This window comes from Hyaena hyaena, unplaced genomic scaffold (assembly GCF_003009895.1).
Source record: "Hyaena hyaena isolate Hyena2069 unplaced genomic scaffold, ASM300989v1 scaffold_610, whole genome shotgun sequence".
NCBI lineage: Eukaryota > Metazoa > Chordata > Mammalia > Carnivora > Hyaenidae > Hyaena > Hyaena hyaena.
Genome location: NW_024081239.1, coordinates 1,193,913 through 1,208,686, shown reverse-complemented (window position 1 = coordinate 1,208,686; position 14,774 = coordinate 1,193,913). Strand labels below are relative to the sequence as shown.

General features: G+C 34.8%; 1 pseudogene; it reads right to left on the bottom strand.

The window, feature by feature from the left end:
* Positions 1-14,774, bottom strand: part of LOC120248740 — an 87,921-nt pseudogene that overhangs the window by 22,427 nt on the left and 50,720 nt on the right.

Genomic DNA, 14,774 nt, shown 5'->3' with positions numbered 1-14,774 from the left:
CTCAGCATAACACCCTCAAGGTCCATCCATGTTGCTACACATGGCCAGATTTCATTCTTTCTCATTGCCATGTAGTATTCCATCATATAAATAAACCACATCTTCTTGATCCATTAGTCCTTGATGGACACTTAGGGTCTTTCCATGTTTTGGCTATTGTTGAGAGTGCTGCTATGAACATTGGGGTACAAGTGTTCCTATGCATCAGCTTTCCTATATCTCTTGGGTAAATTCTTAGGAGTGCCATTGCTGGGTCCTAGGGGAGTTCCACTGTTAATTTTTTGAAGAACGTCCACACTGTTTTCCAGACGGGCTTTACTAGTTTACATTCCCACCAACAGTGTAGGAGGGTGCCTGTTTCTCCACATCCTTGCCAGCATCTAGAGTTCTCTGATTTGCTCATTTTAGCCACCCTGACTGACGTGAGGAAGTGTCTGTGCATATCTTCTGCCCATTAAAAGACAGCCTCTTTAACAGATGGTGCTGGGAGAACTCGACATCAACATGCGGAAGAATGAAACTAGATTATTTTCTCACACCATACACAAAAACAAACTCAAAATGAATAAAGGACCTGAATGTGAGACAAGAATGCATCAAAGCCTTAGAGTAAAATGCAGGAAACAACCTCCTTGACCTCAGCCACAGCAATTTCTTACTTGACACATCCCCAAAAGCAAGAGAATGAAGAGCAAAATTAAACTATTGGGACCTCATCAAGATTAAAACTTCTGCATGGCAAAGGAAACAATCCATAAAACTAATAGGCAACCGACGGAATGGGAAAGATAGTTGCAAATGACATATCGGATAAAGGGTTAGTATCCAAAATCTATAAGGAACTCCCCAAACTCCACACCCGAAAAATAAACAACCCAGTGAAGAAATGGGCAGAAGATATGAACAGACACTTCTCCAAAGAGGACATCCAGACGGCCAACAGACACATGAAATGATGCTCAGCATCCCTCCTCATCAGGGAAATATAAATCAAAACCACACTGAGATACCACCTCTTGCCGGTCAGAATGGCTAAAACGAGCAAATCAGAGGACTCTCGATGCTGGCAAGGATGTGGAGAAACGGGCACCCTCCTACACCTTTGGTGGGAATGTAAACTGGTGCAGCCTCTCTGGAAAACAGGGTGGAGTTTTCTCAGGAAATTAACATTAGAACTCCCCTATGACCCAGCAATAGCACTGCTAGGAATTTACCCAAGAAATACAGGAATGCTGGGGCGCCTGGGTGGCTTAGTCGGTTAAGCGTCCGACTTTCTCTTAGGTCATGATCTCGCGGTTCGTGGGTTCGAGCCCCGCGTCGGGCTCTGTGCTGACTGCCAGCTCAGAGCCTGGGGCTTGTTTCGGAGTCTGTGACTCCCTCTCTCCCTGACCCTCCCCTGCTCACGCTGTCTCTCTCTCTCCTAGAAATAAATAAAAATATTTAAAAAAAAATAGAAATACAGGAATGCTGACGCATAGGGGCACATGTACCCCAATGTTCATAGCAGCACTCTCTACAATAACCAAAACATGGAAAGACCCTAAGTGTCCATCAAGGACGAATGGATCAAGAAGATGTGGTTTATCTATATGATGGAATACTACATGGCAATGAGAAAGAATGAAATCTGGCCATGTGTAGCAACATGGATGGACCTTGAGGGTGTTATGCTGAGAGAAATAATTCAGTCAGAGAAGGACAGATACCATATGTTTGCACATGTAGGAGGATAGGTCGAACTTAACGGAGGACCGTAGGGGAGAAGAAGCGGGAAATAAAGGGGGAGAGGGAGGGAGACAAACCATGAGAGACTCTTGAATCCTGAGAACAAACTGAGGACTGATGGGTTTGGGGGGGAGGTGAAGGGTACGATGGCCATGGAGGAGGTCACTTGCGGGGATGAGCACTGGGTATTATATTGAAACCCACTTGACATAAACTATTTAAAAACAAAAAAGAATTGGATCCTTTACTAACTGAGCCATGCATGTGCCCTAAAATGGCAACAATTATTAACCACAATATGAAATTTCAGTAAGATGTCAGCTTATAAGTGAAGAACACAAAAAACTTTTTGTATGTACCAGTTAGTAATTAGTGACATAAAAAAAAGAAAATATGTAAGAATAAATTGTAAAACAAAATCAGATTGACTATATGAAGAAAGCAAAGAAATCACTAACTCGTATAATTAAAAGATGTATACTTAGAAAACATAATGGAAGAAATAAATTCTCATCAAACTTATCTATGAAAAAAACCTATAAATGTAACACTATTACTCTAGATCTATAACAGTAACTATAACGTAACTAACTGTATCTCTATTTCTCAATGTAAAATATTATAATACTACAAAATGACTGTAACATTAATATTAATCATAAAACTATAACTATATGTATGACTCCATAACTAGATGGACTCTAAATACATAGAACTAGTATATCATAACTAGACTTGTGATTCTATAACAATAAGCATAATTTAAACTAACAACCTTATATCTATAACTCTACATTTATAACTATGACATAATCACTATGACACTATAATTGTTGTGCTATATTATGTTATAATTATAAATATATCATTGGAATTATATCAATGATACTGTGTTACTATACTTATATCTATTATTATATCAATATAATATAAACTATAACATTAACACTATATCATCAACACTATAATACTAACCCTCTACAATTATAGCACTAGAGCACTATAGCTAACACTATGCTAGCAACGATAACACTATAACATTATAATTTCATCATTGTAAATATAGTACTATTACTATAATTATGATGAATGCCATATAATTATAACTCTAATTTCTAACACTTTAACGATAATTGAATAACTAAAATGTTACAACACTATATTTTAAACATGTAACTATAAAAGTATCTATAAATATTATTCTGTAACTGAAGTATAAAAAATAACACTTTCTAAACATAACACTATAACCATAGGTATAATAAAAACATAATATTAACAATATATTTATAGTGATAACTATAACTGCAATTATTACTGTAGCACTATAAATATAACTAAACTACTATAAATATACCTATTTCATTATAATCATAGTGCTACACTATAGCTATAGTGGTATAAGAATAAAATAACAATAGCTCTATAACTTGATATGAGTAAATATAAATCTATAGCAATAACTATAGTACTATAACTGGAACTATGACTTATAGCTGAAAGCATGACAGTGTAACTTTGGTTCTATAACTATTACTCTATAACTAAAGTCATAATCTATTGCTATGGCACAAAGACTAAAGTTATACCCTTATCTTTATCACTATTGCATAACACTCTCACTAAGATATTATTATCACTCTTGCAACATTTTTAACACCAAAACTATAATACTGTAACTATTATGCTTCTCATAATACTATATATATGACTATTGGTATAATGCCATAATTTAACTATAACACTAATCATTACTACATTAACACTATATGTCAATAGTATCATATCCATAATTATATCAGTATGACTATTATCTTACACATAACTATTTTTATAGAGCTATCACTGCTACTATAAAATATACCTATAACTATAATTCTATGAATATAATTATAACAATGACCAAAATATAACATTGTCAGTATGACACTATCATTTTTTCAATAATAATCTGTAATTTAATATTAGCACATACTTTTAGTGTTATAGAGTAATATTTATAGCTATATACTTATAATACTAAAGTTATATACTTATAATACTAAAGTTATATACTTATAATACTAAAGTTATATAATAGTGCTATACTTAAAGTTAACATTATCACTGTCACTATACACTATAACTGTACTGTCACTAAAACCACAGCATGATTATAACGATAGTTCTATAACTATAACACTAACAATTATACTTCCAGCACTGTAAAAATAATTACAGCTTTGTAATTATAATATCGCTGTAATAATAATTATAGCATTATCAAATTGGAGCATTATAAGTACAACAGTACCATATCTAAAACTATAGCATGTTAAATATATGACAGCACTATGGCTCTTATTTAGTACCATAATATAATTATAGTCTTATACCAGTAACTGTGTAATACTACAACCAAAATAATAATTTTATAATTATAACTACAATTTTATAGCACTCTTACTATTGTGCTATAATACTAAAACATAACGCTAATAGTTTAACTTTAATAATATAACTACAACCATAACATTATAACTATAACAGAACCACAATCACTAAAATATTAGTACTGAAATCATAACAGTATAACTATAAAATTATAATAGTACTTATATAATGATAACAGTATAACTATAGAATTATAATTATAATGATGCATCATTATAAATGAAAATTATAAATAAAAACATAAATCTATAATTAAACTTTATAATTAGTACACTATAACCATAGCCCCATAACTATAATACTAAATTATGTAACACTACCAATGACTGAAACAATATAACCATAACCATAACATGTAACTATGATGAATTCACTATCATTGGAACCATCAGACTATCAACAAAACAATAAAAGTATAATTATAACTACATCAGTACAACTATACCATTATAGTCATAAGTGTAACACTATCACTATAAGAATAACACTATAACTATAGCATAATATCTGTAACACTAGCACTACACTTAAAACTATAGAATAACTATGACTATAAACAACTCCCTAACATAACATTCTACCTTTGTAACAGTAACAACAAATCTTAAATTATTAATAACTATGTTATAAACTTAAACTCTAAATTTTTAATGCTTAATAATTTTTTTTTGAGAGAGAGACAGAGTGCAGTGGGGCAGGGGCAGTGAGAGAGGGAGGCACAGAATCTGAAACAGGCTCCAGGCTCTGAGTGGTCTGTCAGCACATAGCCCAATGCGGGGCTCGAACTCATCAACCATGAGATAATGACCTGAGATGAAGTCCATCGCTTAACCCACTAAGCCACCTAGGTGCCTCTAAAACTCTAAACTTTTAACAGTAACTATGATTATATAACTTTTACTATATAGGTGTAACTAACTTCTACAACTATATCACAGTGGTTATAACAATAACAATAAAACTATAACAATTTAATTCTGATCATGATACTGTAACTACAGCATTATAACATTACAATTATAACTGTAATACCTCAATATAAGAGGCCCACAATAATTATAAATCGAACACTATACAGTGCTAACACTATGTATATCATTGCCAACATACTATAATTATAACTCTATACCTATAACGCTATCACTTGTAACTATAAAAGTAATACTTTAACCATAGTTTTACCACTATAAATATAACCATAGCCCCATACTAGAATCATAGTGCTATAATAGTGCTATAACTTTATAACTATAAAACTAAAATTATTATTATTAATATAATTAAAAGGCTTTCATTACAAATTAATAATGGTAACTCAACTAACTATAACATTACAACTAAATTGGAATACACTAACTAAAATATAACACTAAAAGTATGTCAGTGTAACTATTATCCAACACTGTAACTGTAGTAGTATTACTATAGTACTCCAAATGTTTAACTATAATTCCAACTATATTTGTGACAATGTAATTCAATAACTATAACTATATAACTATAATAATAACAGTATAACTATAGCTCTATAATTATAACTTTATCTATAACTATTACTTTATTACCATTACACTATACATATACATATAATAGTCATAGTATACATGTAATATTCATATTATACACACACTCACAATAAATATCCCTGGCTCACAAATATTTATCTTTAAATACAATTTCCCACTAAAAGAAACAAGGACCAAGGATTCAGAAAAAGAACTATTCCAGTTTTAGAGCAAGTAATATTCAATGTAAGCCTGGAAGATCTCATACCAAATATCATGATAGCGAACACTATTTAAATATAATCAAGAACTAGCAGTTATATACAATTTATATAAAATAGAAGGGATAGAGACATAAGTTAAGCAACATGATAAAGAAGTAACCAAATTTATCCAGAATGTTGATTTATTCTACAGAACAAACTGCTCTTTCTTAACCTAGCCAATGTTATTAAGTGGAAGCTACTTTAGATTAAATAAGATACAAAAGACACCATTAAGTATATTTTATAAAGCTAATTGGAATCTCAGTTCAAACAAGTCAAATTTAAAAGTACAATTTTGAGAAAAATGTGTAAATTAGATTATGACCTGGGTGTTTATAGAAACAAAAAATAATGGTTAAATTGTTATGAAGGAAACAAGGACTATATAAATACAATTTTACATTTTTAGAGATGCTTGAAATATATAGGAATAAAATGATATCAGAATTTTTAATGAAATTCTTCATCAAGGAAAAGAAAGAAGAAAAGAAAGTAAGAGAAAAATAAGGTCACTGAGTTGGCAACATCTTGATAATCTTAGACTGTGGTTAGTGGCAGTATGGAGTTCATCACGTTGTTCTACATATTTGTATAGGTTTGAAATGCTTTGTAACTAATCTTTTGGAAAACATAATATGAAGGCATTAAAGCATTATAAGCAACTTCATGATAATATATTTGCAATGTTTATGGAAGAGTAATATCTAGAAAATAATCAAAACAGATTAATGAAGAAATATGAACTCTGAATAATCCAATAATCACTGAAGAATAGAGTAGTAGTCAAAACTTTAGACTGAATTGTCTTCACCAATGAGTTCTACCAAATATTTAGGAAACACATAATTACAGTCTTTTTTCTTTAAAACGCTTATTCATTTTTGAGAGACAGAGCAAAAGTGGGGGAAGGGCAGAGAGAGAAGGAGACAGAACCTGAAGCAGGCTCCAGGCTCTGAGCTGTCCTCACAGAGCTGGATGTGGAGCTCCAACCCACAAACCCTGAGATCACGACCTGAAACTGAAGATGGATGCTTAATTGACTGAGCTACCCCAGTGACTCAACACATAATTACAGTCTTAAAGAAACTTTCCTAGAGAATATAGATATAGTGACTAATTGTTAACTTATTTATACACTAATATAATATTAATACCAAAACTCATCAAAGATATTTATGATGGAAAATATTTCAGGCCAATCTCACATCATGACATATTAGTAGATAAACTATCCCAAGCCAAATTATAAACAAAATAAATTTAGCAATACACACAAGAAACCAAAGTTGGGTTTCCATCATAGAAGCAATTTTGGTTTAATATTAGAAAATCAATCCATATAATGGAGCGCCTGGGTGGCTCAATCAGTTGGTTGTCCGACTTCGGCTCAGGTCATGATCTCACGATTCATGGGTTCGAAACCCCCATCTGGCTCTGTGCTGACAGCTAGCTCAGAGCCTGGAGCATGCTTCGGATTCTGTGTCTCCCTCTCTCTCTGACCCTCCCCTGTTGATGCTGTCTCTCTCTCTCTCTCAGAAATAAATAAAAAACATTAAAAAATTAAAAAAAGAAAATCAATTCATATAAAATATTAGACTAATGAATAAGAATATATGATAGTTTTAAGTAATTTAAGATATGCGTTTGAGGGGCGCCTGGGTGGCTCAGTCGGTTAAGCATCCGACTTCGGCTCAGGTCATGATCTCACGGTTCATGGGTCCGAGCCCCTCATCAGGCACTGTGCTGACAGCCAGCTCAGAGCCTGGAGCCTGTTTCAGATTCTGTGTCTCCCTCTCTCTCTGACCCTCCCCTGCTCACAGTGTCTCTCTCTCTCTCCCTCAGAAACAAATAAAACATTAAAAAATTTTTTTTAAAGAAATGCATTTGATAAACCAGGAAGAGAAGGATTAACTAGATTAAGGATAGGTATGTTAGCAGAAATAACGTTTTTTCAACTAATGTCTATAATCAGTGTGGGGCTGAAAATCACAACTCCATCAAGTTGCATGCTGTACTGACTGAGACAGGCAGGTACTCCAGATAAAGGATAGGTATGTTAAATGTACAACAAGCACCATACTTAAAAATTTGTTATTGAAAATGTTGCTTAGAGCTGGGAATGAGTCAAGGATGTCTACTATGATCAACTGTATATGATATGCATGAGGTCCTAAACAGTGACAGTATTAAGGCAAAAAAGGAATAAAGATATAAATATTAGAAAAAAAGAAAGAAGTCTAACTTTAAAAGTAAATAAGTTTTTACAGGAGAATCCAAAATGATACACATAATATTCCTAGAAATAACATCAACATTGTGAAAATCTTCTGGAAATAAAATCAATATAAAAAGAAAATTCATATTATCATATAATCAATAAGCAGTTAAAACATTCTCCAATAATACAATTTTAATATCATAACATATCAATACTAATTTTAAAGTGATAATTACTCGTCCAATGAGATAATATAGTAGAAGCAACCAATATAATAAAAAACATCAGAATTGGGAATTCTCCCCCAACATATACACCCATTGGATAAATAGTAAATGTTACATTTTAGATCAAAGTTAAGAGGATGCATTTTTTAAAAACTTAAATCCAAGTTAGTTAACATATGGTGCAATAATGGTTTCAGGAATATAATTTAGTGAATCATCATTTATTTATAACATCCAGTGTTCATTCTCAGTGTCTTCCTTAATGCCCATCACCCATTAAGCTCATGTCCCCACCCAAGCCCTCCAGCAACCCTCAATTTGTTCTCTGGATTTAAGAGTCTCTTATGATTTTCCTCCTTTTCTGTTTTTATATTATTTTTGCTTCCCTTCCCTATGTTCATCTGTTTTGTATCTTAAATTCCACATATGAGTGAAATCATATGATATTTGTCTTTCTCTTACTGACTTATTTCACTTAGCATAATACCATTTAGTTCCATCCATGTTGCAAATGTCAAGTGTTCATTTTTTGGTCACCGAGTAACATTCCATTGTATATACATCTTCTTTATCCATTCATTTGTTGATGGATATTTGGGCTCTTTCCATACTTTGGCTCTTGTTGATAGTGCTGCTATAAACACTACGGAGCATGTGCCCCTTCAAAACGGCACTCCTGTATCCTTTGGATAAATACCTAGTTGTGAAATTACTGTGTCATAGGGTATTTGTATTTTTAATTTTTTGAGGAACCTACATACTGTCTTCCAGAGTGGCCACACCAGATTGCATTCCCACCAGCAGTGCAAAATAGTTCCTCTTTCTCCACATTCTCGCCAACATCTGTTGTTGCCTGAGTTGACCATTTTAGCCATTCTACTTGTGTGAGGCGGTCTCTCTTTGTGGGTTTGATTTGTATACCCCTGACGATGAGCAATGTTGAATTTTTTTTCTTATGCCCATTAGCCATCTAGATGTCTTCTTTAGAGAAGTGTCTATTCGTGTCTTTTGTCCATTCCTTCACTGGAATCTTTGGGCTTTTTGGGGAGGGGGTATTGAGTTTGATAAGTTCTTTATAAATTTTAAATATTAACCCATCATCTGATATGTCATTTGCAAATATCTTCACCTATTCCATCGGTTGCCTTTTAGTTTTGCTGATTGTTTCCTTCACTATGCAGAAGTTTTTTTTTTTATCTTGATGAGGTCCCAAAGTTCATTTTTGCTTTTTTACCCTTGCCTCCAGAGACATGTAGACTAAAGAGTTGCTGCAGGAGGTAAAAGAGCTCTTTGCCTGCTTTTCTTCTCTAGGATTCTGATGCTTTCTGTCTTACATCTAGGTCATTTATCCATTTTGAGTTTATTTTTGCGTATGGTGTAAGAAAGTGGTCCAAGTTCATTCTTCTGTATGTTGCTGTCCAGTTTTCCCAACACCATTTGCTGAAGAGACTGTATTTTCCCCATTAGATATTCACTCCTGCATTGACAAAGATTTTCTGGCCATATATTTGTGAGTCCATTTCTGGGTGTTCTATTCTGTTCCACTGATCTATGTGTTTGTTTTTGTGGCAGTACCCTACTTTCTTGATGGTTATAGCTATATAACATAACTTGAAGTCCATAATTTTGATGCCTCCAGCTTTAGATTTATTTTTCAGGATTGCTTTGGCTATTCGGAGTGTTTTCTAGATACATACAAATTTAGGATTTTTCTAGCTCTGTGAAGAAAGCTGGTATTATTTTGATAGGGATTACATTGAATATGTAGATTGCTTTGAGTAATATCGACATTTTCACAATATTTTTTCCTCCAATCCATGAGCATGGAATATTTTTTCTATTTTTAATGTCTTTTTCAATTTCTTTCATAAGCTTCCTATAGTTTTCACTGTATAGATTTTTTACCTTTAGTTAGATATATTCCTAGGTATTTTGTGGTTTTTGGTGCAATTATAAATGGGATTGATTCCTTGGTTTCTCTTTCTGCTGCTTCATTATTGGTGTATAGAAATGCAACCTATTTCTGTACACTGATTTTATATCCTTTAACTTTTCTGAATTCATGTATCAGTTCTAACAATTTGTTTGGCAGAGTCTTTTGTGTTTTCCACATAGAGTATCATGTCTTCTGCAAAGAATGAAAGTTTGACTTCCTCCTTGCCGATTTGGATGCCTTTTATTTCTTTGTGTTTTCTGATTGCTGAGGCTAGGACTTCCAATACTATGCTGAATAACTGGTGAGAGTGGACATCCTTATCGTGTTCCTGAGAGTTTTCCCCCATTGACAATGATATTAGCAGTGGGTCTTTCGTATTATGGCTTTTATAACCTTGAAGTATGATCCTTCTGTCCCTACTTTCTTGAGGGTTTTTATCAAGAAAGGATGCTGTATTTTGTCAAATGTTTTCTCTGCGTCTATTGAGAGGATCATGTAGTTCTTATGCTTTCTTTTATTAATGTGATGTATCACATTGATTCATTTGTGGATATTGAACCAGCCCTGCATCCCAGGAATGAATCCAACTTGATCCCTCTTGATCGTGGTGAATAATTCTTTTAATATATTTCTGGGTCCAGTTTGGCTAGTATCTTGAGGATTTTTGCATCCACGTGCATCAGGGAAATTTGTCTGTAGTTCCCCTTTTTTAATGGGGTCTTTGGTTTTGGAATCAAAGTAATCCTAGCTTCATAGAATGAGTTTGGCATTTTTCCCCTCCCATTTCTATTTTTTGGAACAGCTTCAAACGTATAGGTGTTAAGTCTTCTTTAAATATTTGGTAGAATTTCCCTGCAAAGTCATCTGTCCCTGGACTCTTGTTTGTTGGGAGATTTTTGATTACTGGTTCAATTTCTTTACTGGTGATGGGTCTGTTCAAATTTTCTATTTCTTCCTGTTTCAGTTTTGGTAGCTTATACGGTTCTAGGAATTTGTCCATTTTTTCCTGATTGTGCTATTTGTTGACAAATAATTGCTCATAATATTCTCTAATTGTTTGTTTCTGTGGTGTTATGTGGGATCTCTCTTATTCCATTTGTGATTTTATTTATTTGGATCCTTTCCTTTTTCTTTTTGATCAATCTGGCTAGGGGTTTATCAGTTTTGTTAATTCTTTCAAAGAACCAGCTCCTGGTTTCATTGATCTATTCTACTGTTGTTGTTGTCAGTTTTTTAAAATTTTGATATCATTGATTTTTACTCTGATCCTTATTATTTCCATTCTGCTGCTGCTTTGAGGCTTTATTTGATGTCCTTTTTCCAGCTCTCGTAGGTGTAAGGTTGGGTTGTGTATTTGAGACTTTTGTTTCTTCCTTGGGAATGCCTAGATTGCTACATACTTCCCTCTTATGACCGCCTTTGCTGCATCCCAGAGGTTTTCACTTTTATGTACTTTTTAATCTCCTCTTTAATTTCTTAGTTAATCCATTTATTCTCTGTAAGGTGTTATTTAATCTCCAAGTATTAATGGCCTTTCCACATTTTTTTCTTGTGGTTGATTTCAACTTTTATAGCATTGTGTTCTGAAAATATGCAAGATATGAACTCAATCTTTTTGTACTTATTGAGTGCTGATTTGTGTCCCAGTATGTAATATGTTCTGGAGAATGTCCATGTGCAATCAAGAAGAATGTATATTCTGATGCTTTAGGATGAAATGTTATGAATATATCTATTATGTGCATCTGGTCTACTGTGTCATCAAGGCCACTGTTTCCTTGTTGATTTTCTGCTTAGATGACCCGTCCATTGCTGTAAGTGGGGTTTTGAAAGTCCCCTACTATTTTGGTGTTATTATCAATAAATTTCTTCATGCTTGTGATAAATTGATTTATAAATTTGAGGTTTCAGTTTGGGGCCATATGTATTTACAATTGTTAAATCTTCTTGGTGGATAGACCTTTTAAATATGATATAATGCCTTTCTTCATCTCTTGTTACAGTCTTATTTTAAAATCTAGGTTGTCTGAAATAAGTATGGCTATTACAGATTTGTTTTGACAACAATTCACATTATAGTTCACTCTCCATCCCCATACTTTCAATCTGCAGGTGTCTGTAAGCAGCATATATCGGTCTTGTTTTCTTGTCCATTCTCATAACCTATGTCTTTTGATTGGAGCATTTTGTCCTTTGACATTTTGAGTGAGTATTGACAGATAAAAATTTAGTATCATTGTGTTGTACTGAAGAGTTAGTATTTTTCTCTGATGCTTTCTAGTCTTTGTTTTTATTGGTCTTTTTGTTTTGTTTCATCTTTTCTCCACTCAAAGAGTCCCCCGTAAAATTTCTTGTAGGCCTGGTTTAGTAGTCACAAATTCCTTTACTTTCTGTTTGTTTGGGAAACCCTTTATCTCTCTTATTTTTTGAAATTTTTAATGTTTATTTATTTTTGAGAGACAGAGTATGAGTGGGGGAGGGGCCGAGAGAAATGGAGACACAGAATCCAAAGCAGGCTCCAGGCTATGAGTAGTCAGCACAGAGCCCACAGTGAGGTCATGAGCTGAGCCAAAGCTGGACACTCAGCCAATTGAGCCACCCAGTCACCCCCTCTCCCTCTAGTTTGAATGACAGCCTTGCTAGATAAAGGATTCTTCCATGCATATTTTTCTGATTCAGCACCTTGAATATATCTTGTCATACTTTCTGGCGTGCCAAGTCTCTGTGGATAGGTCTGCTGTGAGCCTGATCTCTCTTCCTTGATATGTTACAGACATTTTTTCCCCTTGCAGCTTTCATAATTCTTTCCTTGTCTCTGTGTTTTCTGAATCTAACTATGATATGCCTTGGTGATGATCAGTTTTTATGGAATCTAATGGGAGTCTTCTGTGATTCTTGAATTTTGATGCCTGTGTCCTTCTCCAAATTCGGAGTTTTCCAATGAAACTTGCTCAAATAAAACTTCTGCCCTTTTTTTTTTTCTCTCTTCATCTCTGGGATTTCTATGATTCAGATGTTATTCCATTTTAATAAATTACTGAGTACTCTAAGTCTTGTATTGTGCTCTTTTGCCTTTGTTTCCCACTTTTTTTTCTGCTTCATTATTCTCCATAATTTTGTCTTCTACATTGCTAATTTGCTGCTGTGTTTTGTCTATATTTGCCATCATGGCATCCATTTGAGGTAGCATCTTGGTTATTACAATTTAATTTCATCCTGACTAGATTTTACTTATTTTATCTCTGCAGAAAGGGATTCTATGGTTTTTTGAACCCCAGATAGTATTCTTATTATCATCGTTCTGAATTTTAGTTCAGACATCTTGCTTATACCTGTGTTGATTAAGGCCCTGGATATCATTTATTCCTGTTCTTTCTTTTGGGATGAACAACTTCGTTTTGTAATTTTGGAGGAAGAAAAAAATTAATAAAATAACAAAAATTGAAAAATTAAAGACAAAACAAAAAATCAAATAAAGGAAGGAAGATTGTGGTGTGTTTTGGTCTGCTTGTTTAAAGAAATTTGAGGAGGGCAAGATGGCGGACAAGTAGGGAGCTTCGAACATCTCATTCGCCCCCATATCTCACAGGGAGAAGGCTTGAAGTCATAGGAACCCTTACAGAATCCAGGAGTTAGGGAGGAAAAGGAGACAGAGTCCACTGAGAAAACCTTATAGCGTGAGTGGGAACTGGGGAAGATAAAATGGGGCCAGGACCAGAGACACATAGGTGGGGGGGGATCCTCCTCTGCGGGGAGCCGCAGTGAGTCTAAGGGGGAGAAAGAGTGGCTGAAACTGCTCAAGACACTGTCCCTGTCGCTGGAAAAGAGAAAAACCTCCGCTCCAGACACAGAGGGACCAAGTTTCCTGCTCTCCAGCTGACCCTAGGCGGGACGTACTCATCCCAGGCGACCCCCAGGGAAACTGCTCCTCGTTCCCCAGCTCGACTAGGAGGGGACACAAAGCAGCCGCGCCTTTGTGCTTCTGGTTCGGCTGGATCCCTAGGAGTGAGGTGAGAGGCGTAAAACTTATGAGAGATTTGCCCGCGAGTTTATGTTTCTGGCGACGGGACACAGAGGGATCTGGTTTCCTGCTGTCCAGCTGACTTTAGGCGGGACACATTGGTCCCAGGCGACACCAGGTGAAACTGCTCTTTGCTTGCCAGCCCAACCTGGAGGAGACTGGAGCAGCGGCTTCTGTTTTGATCCCCAGGGGAAAGACGAGAGGCTTGAAACCGCTCTGAGGGGCGTCCCTGCGAGTTTATATTTCAGGCAATTTCAACAGGGCATGCGAACTGAGATTTGGAAAGGAGGACTGGTCTAGGATATACAGCACAGCCCACCTTGGCTATGCCCCCTGCACAGGGAGTTTACACACCCAAAAAAGTGAGTTGCAAAGCTTGGTTAAGAAGGGACTGGGGGGGGACGCCTGGGTGGCTTAGTCGGTTAAGCGTCCGACTTTCGCTT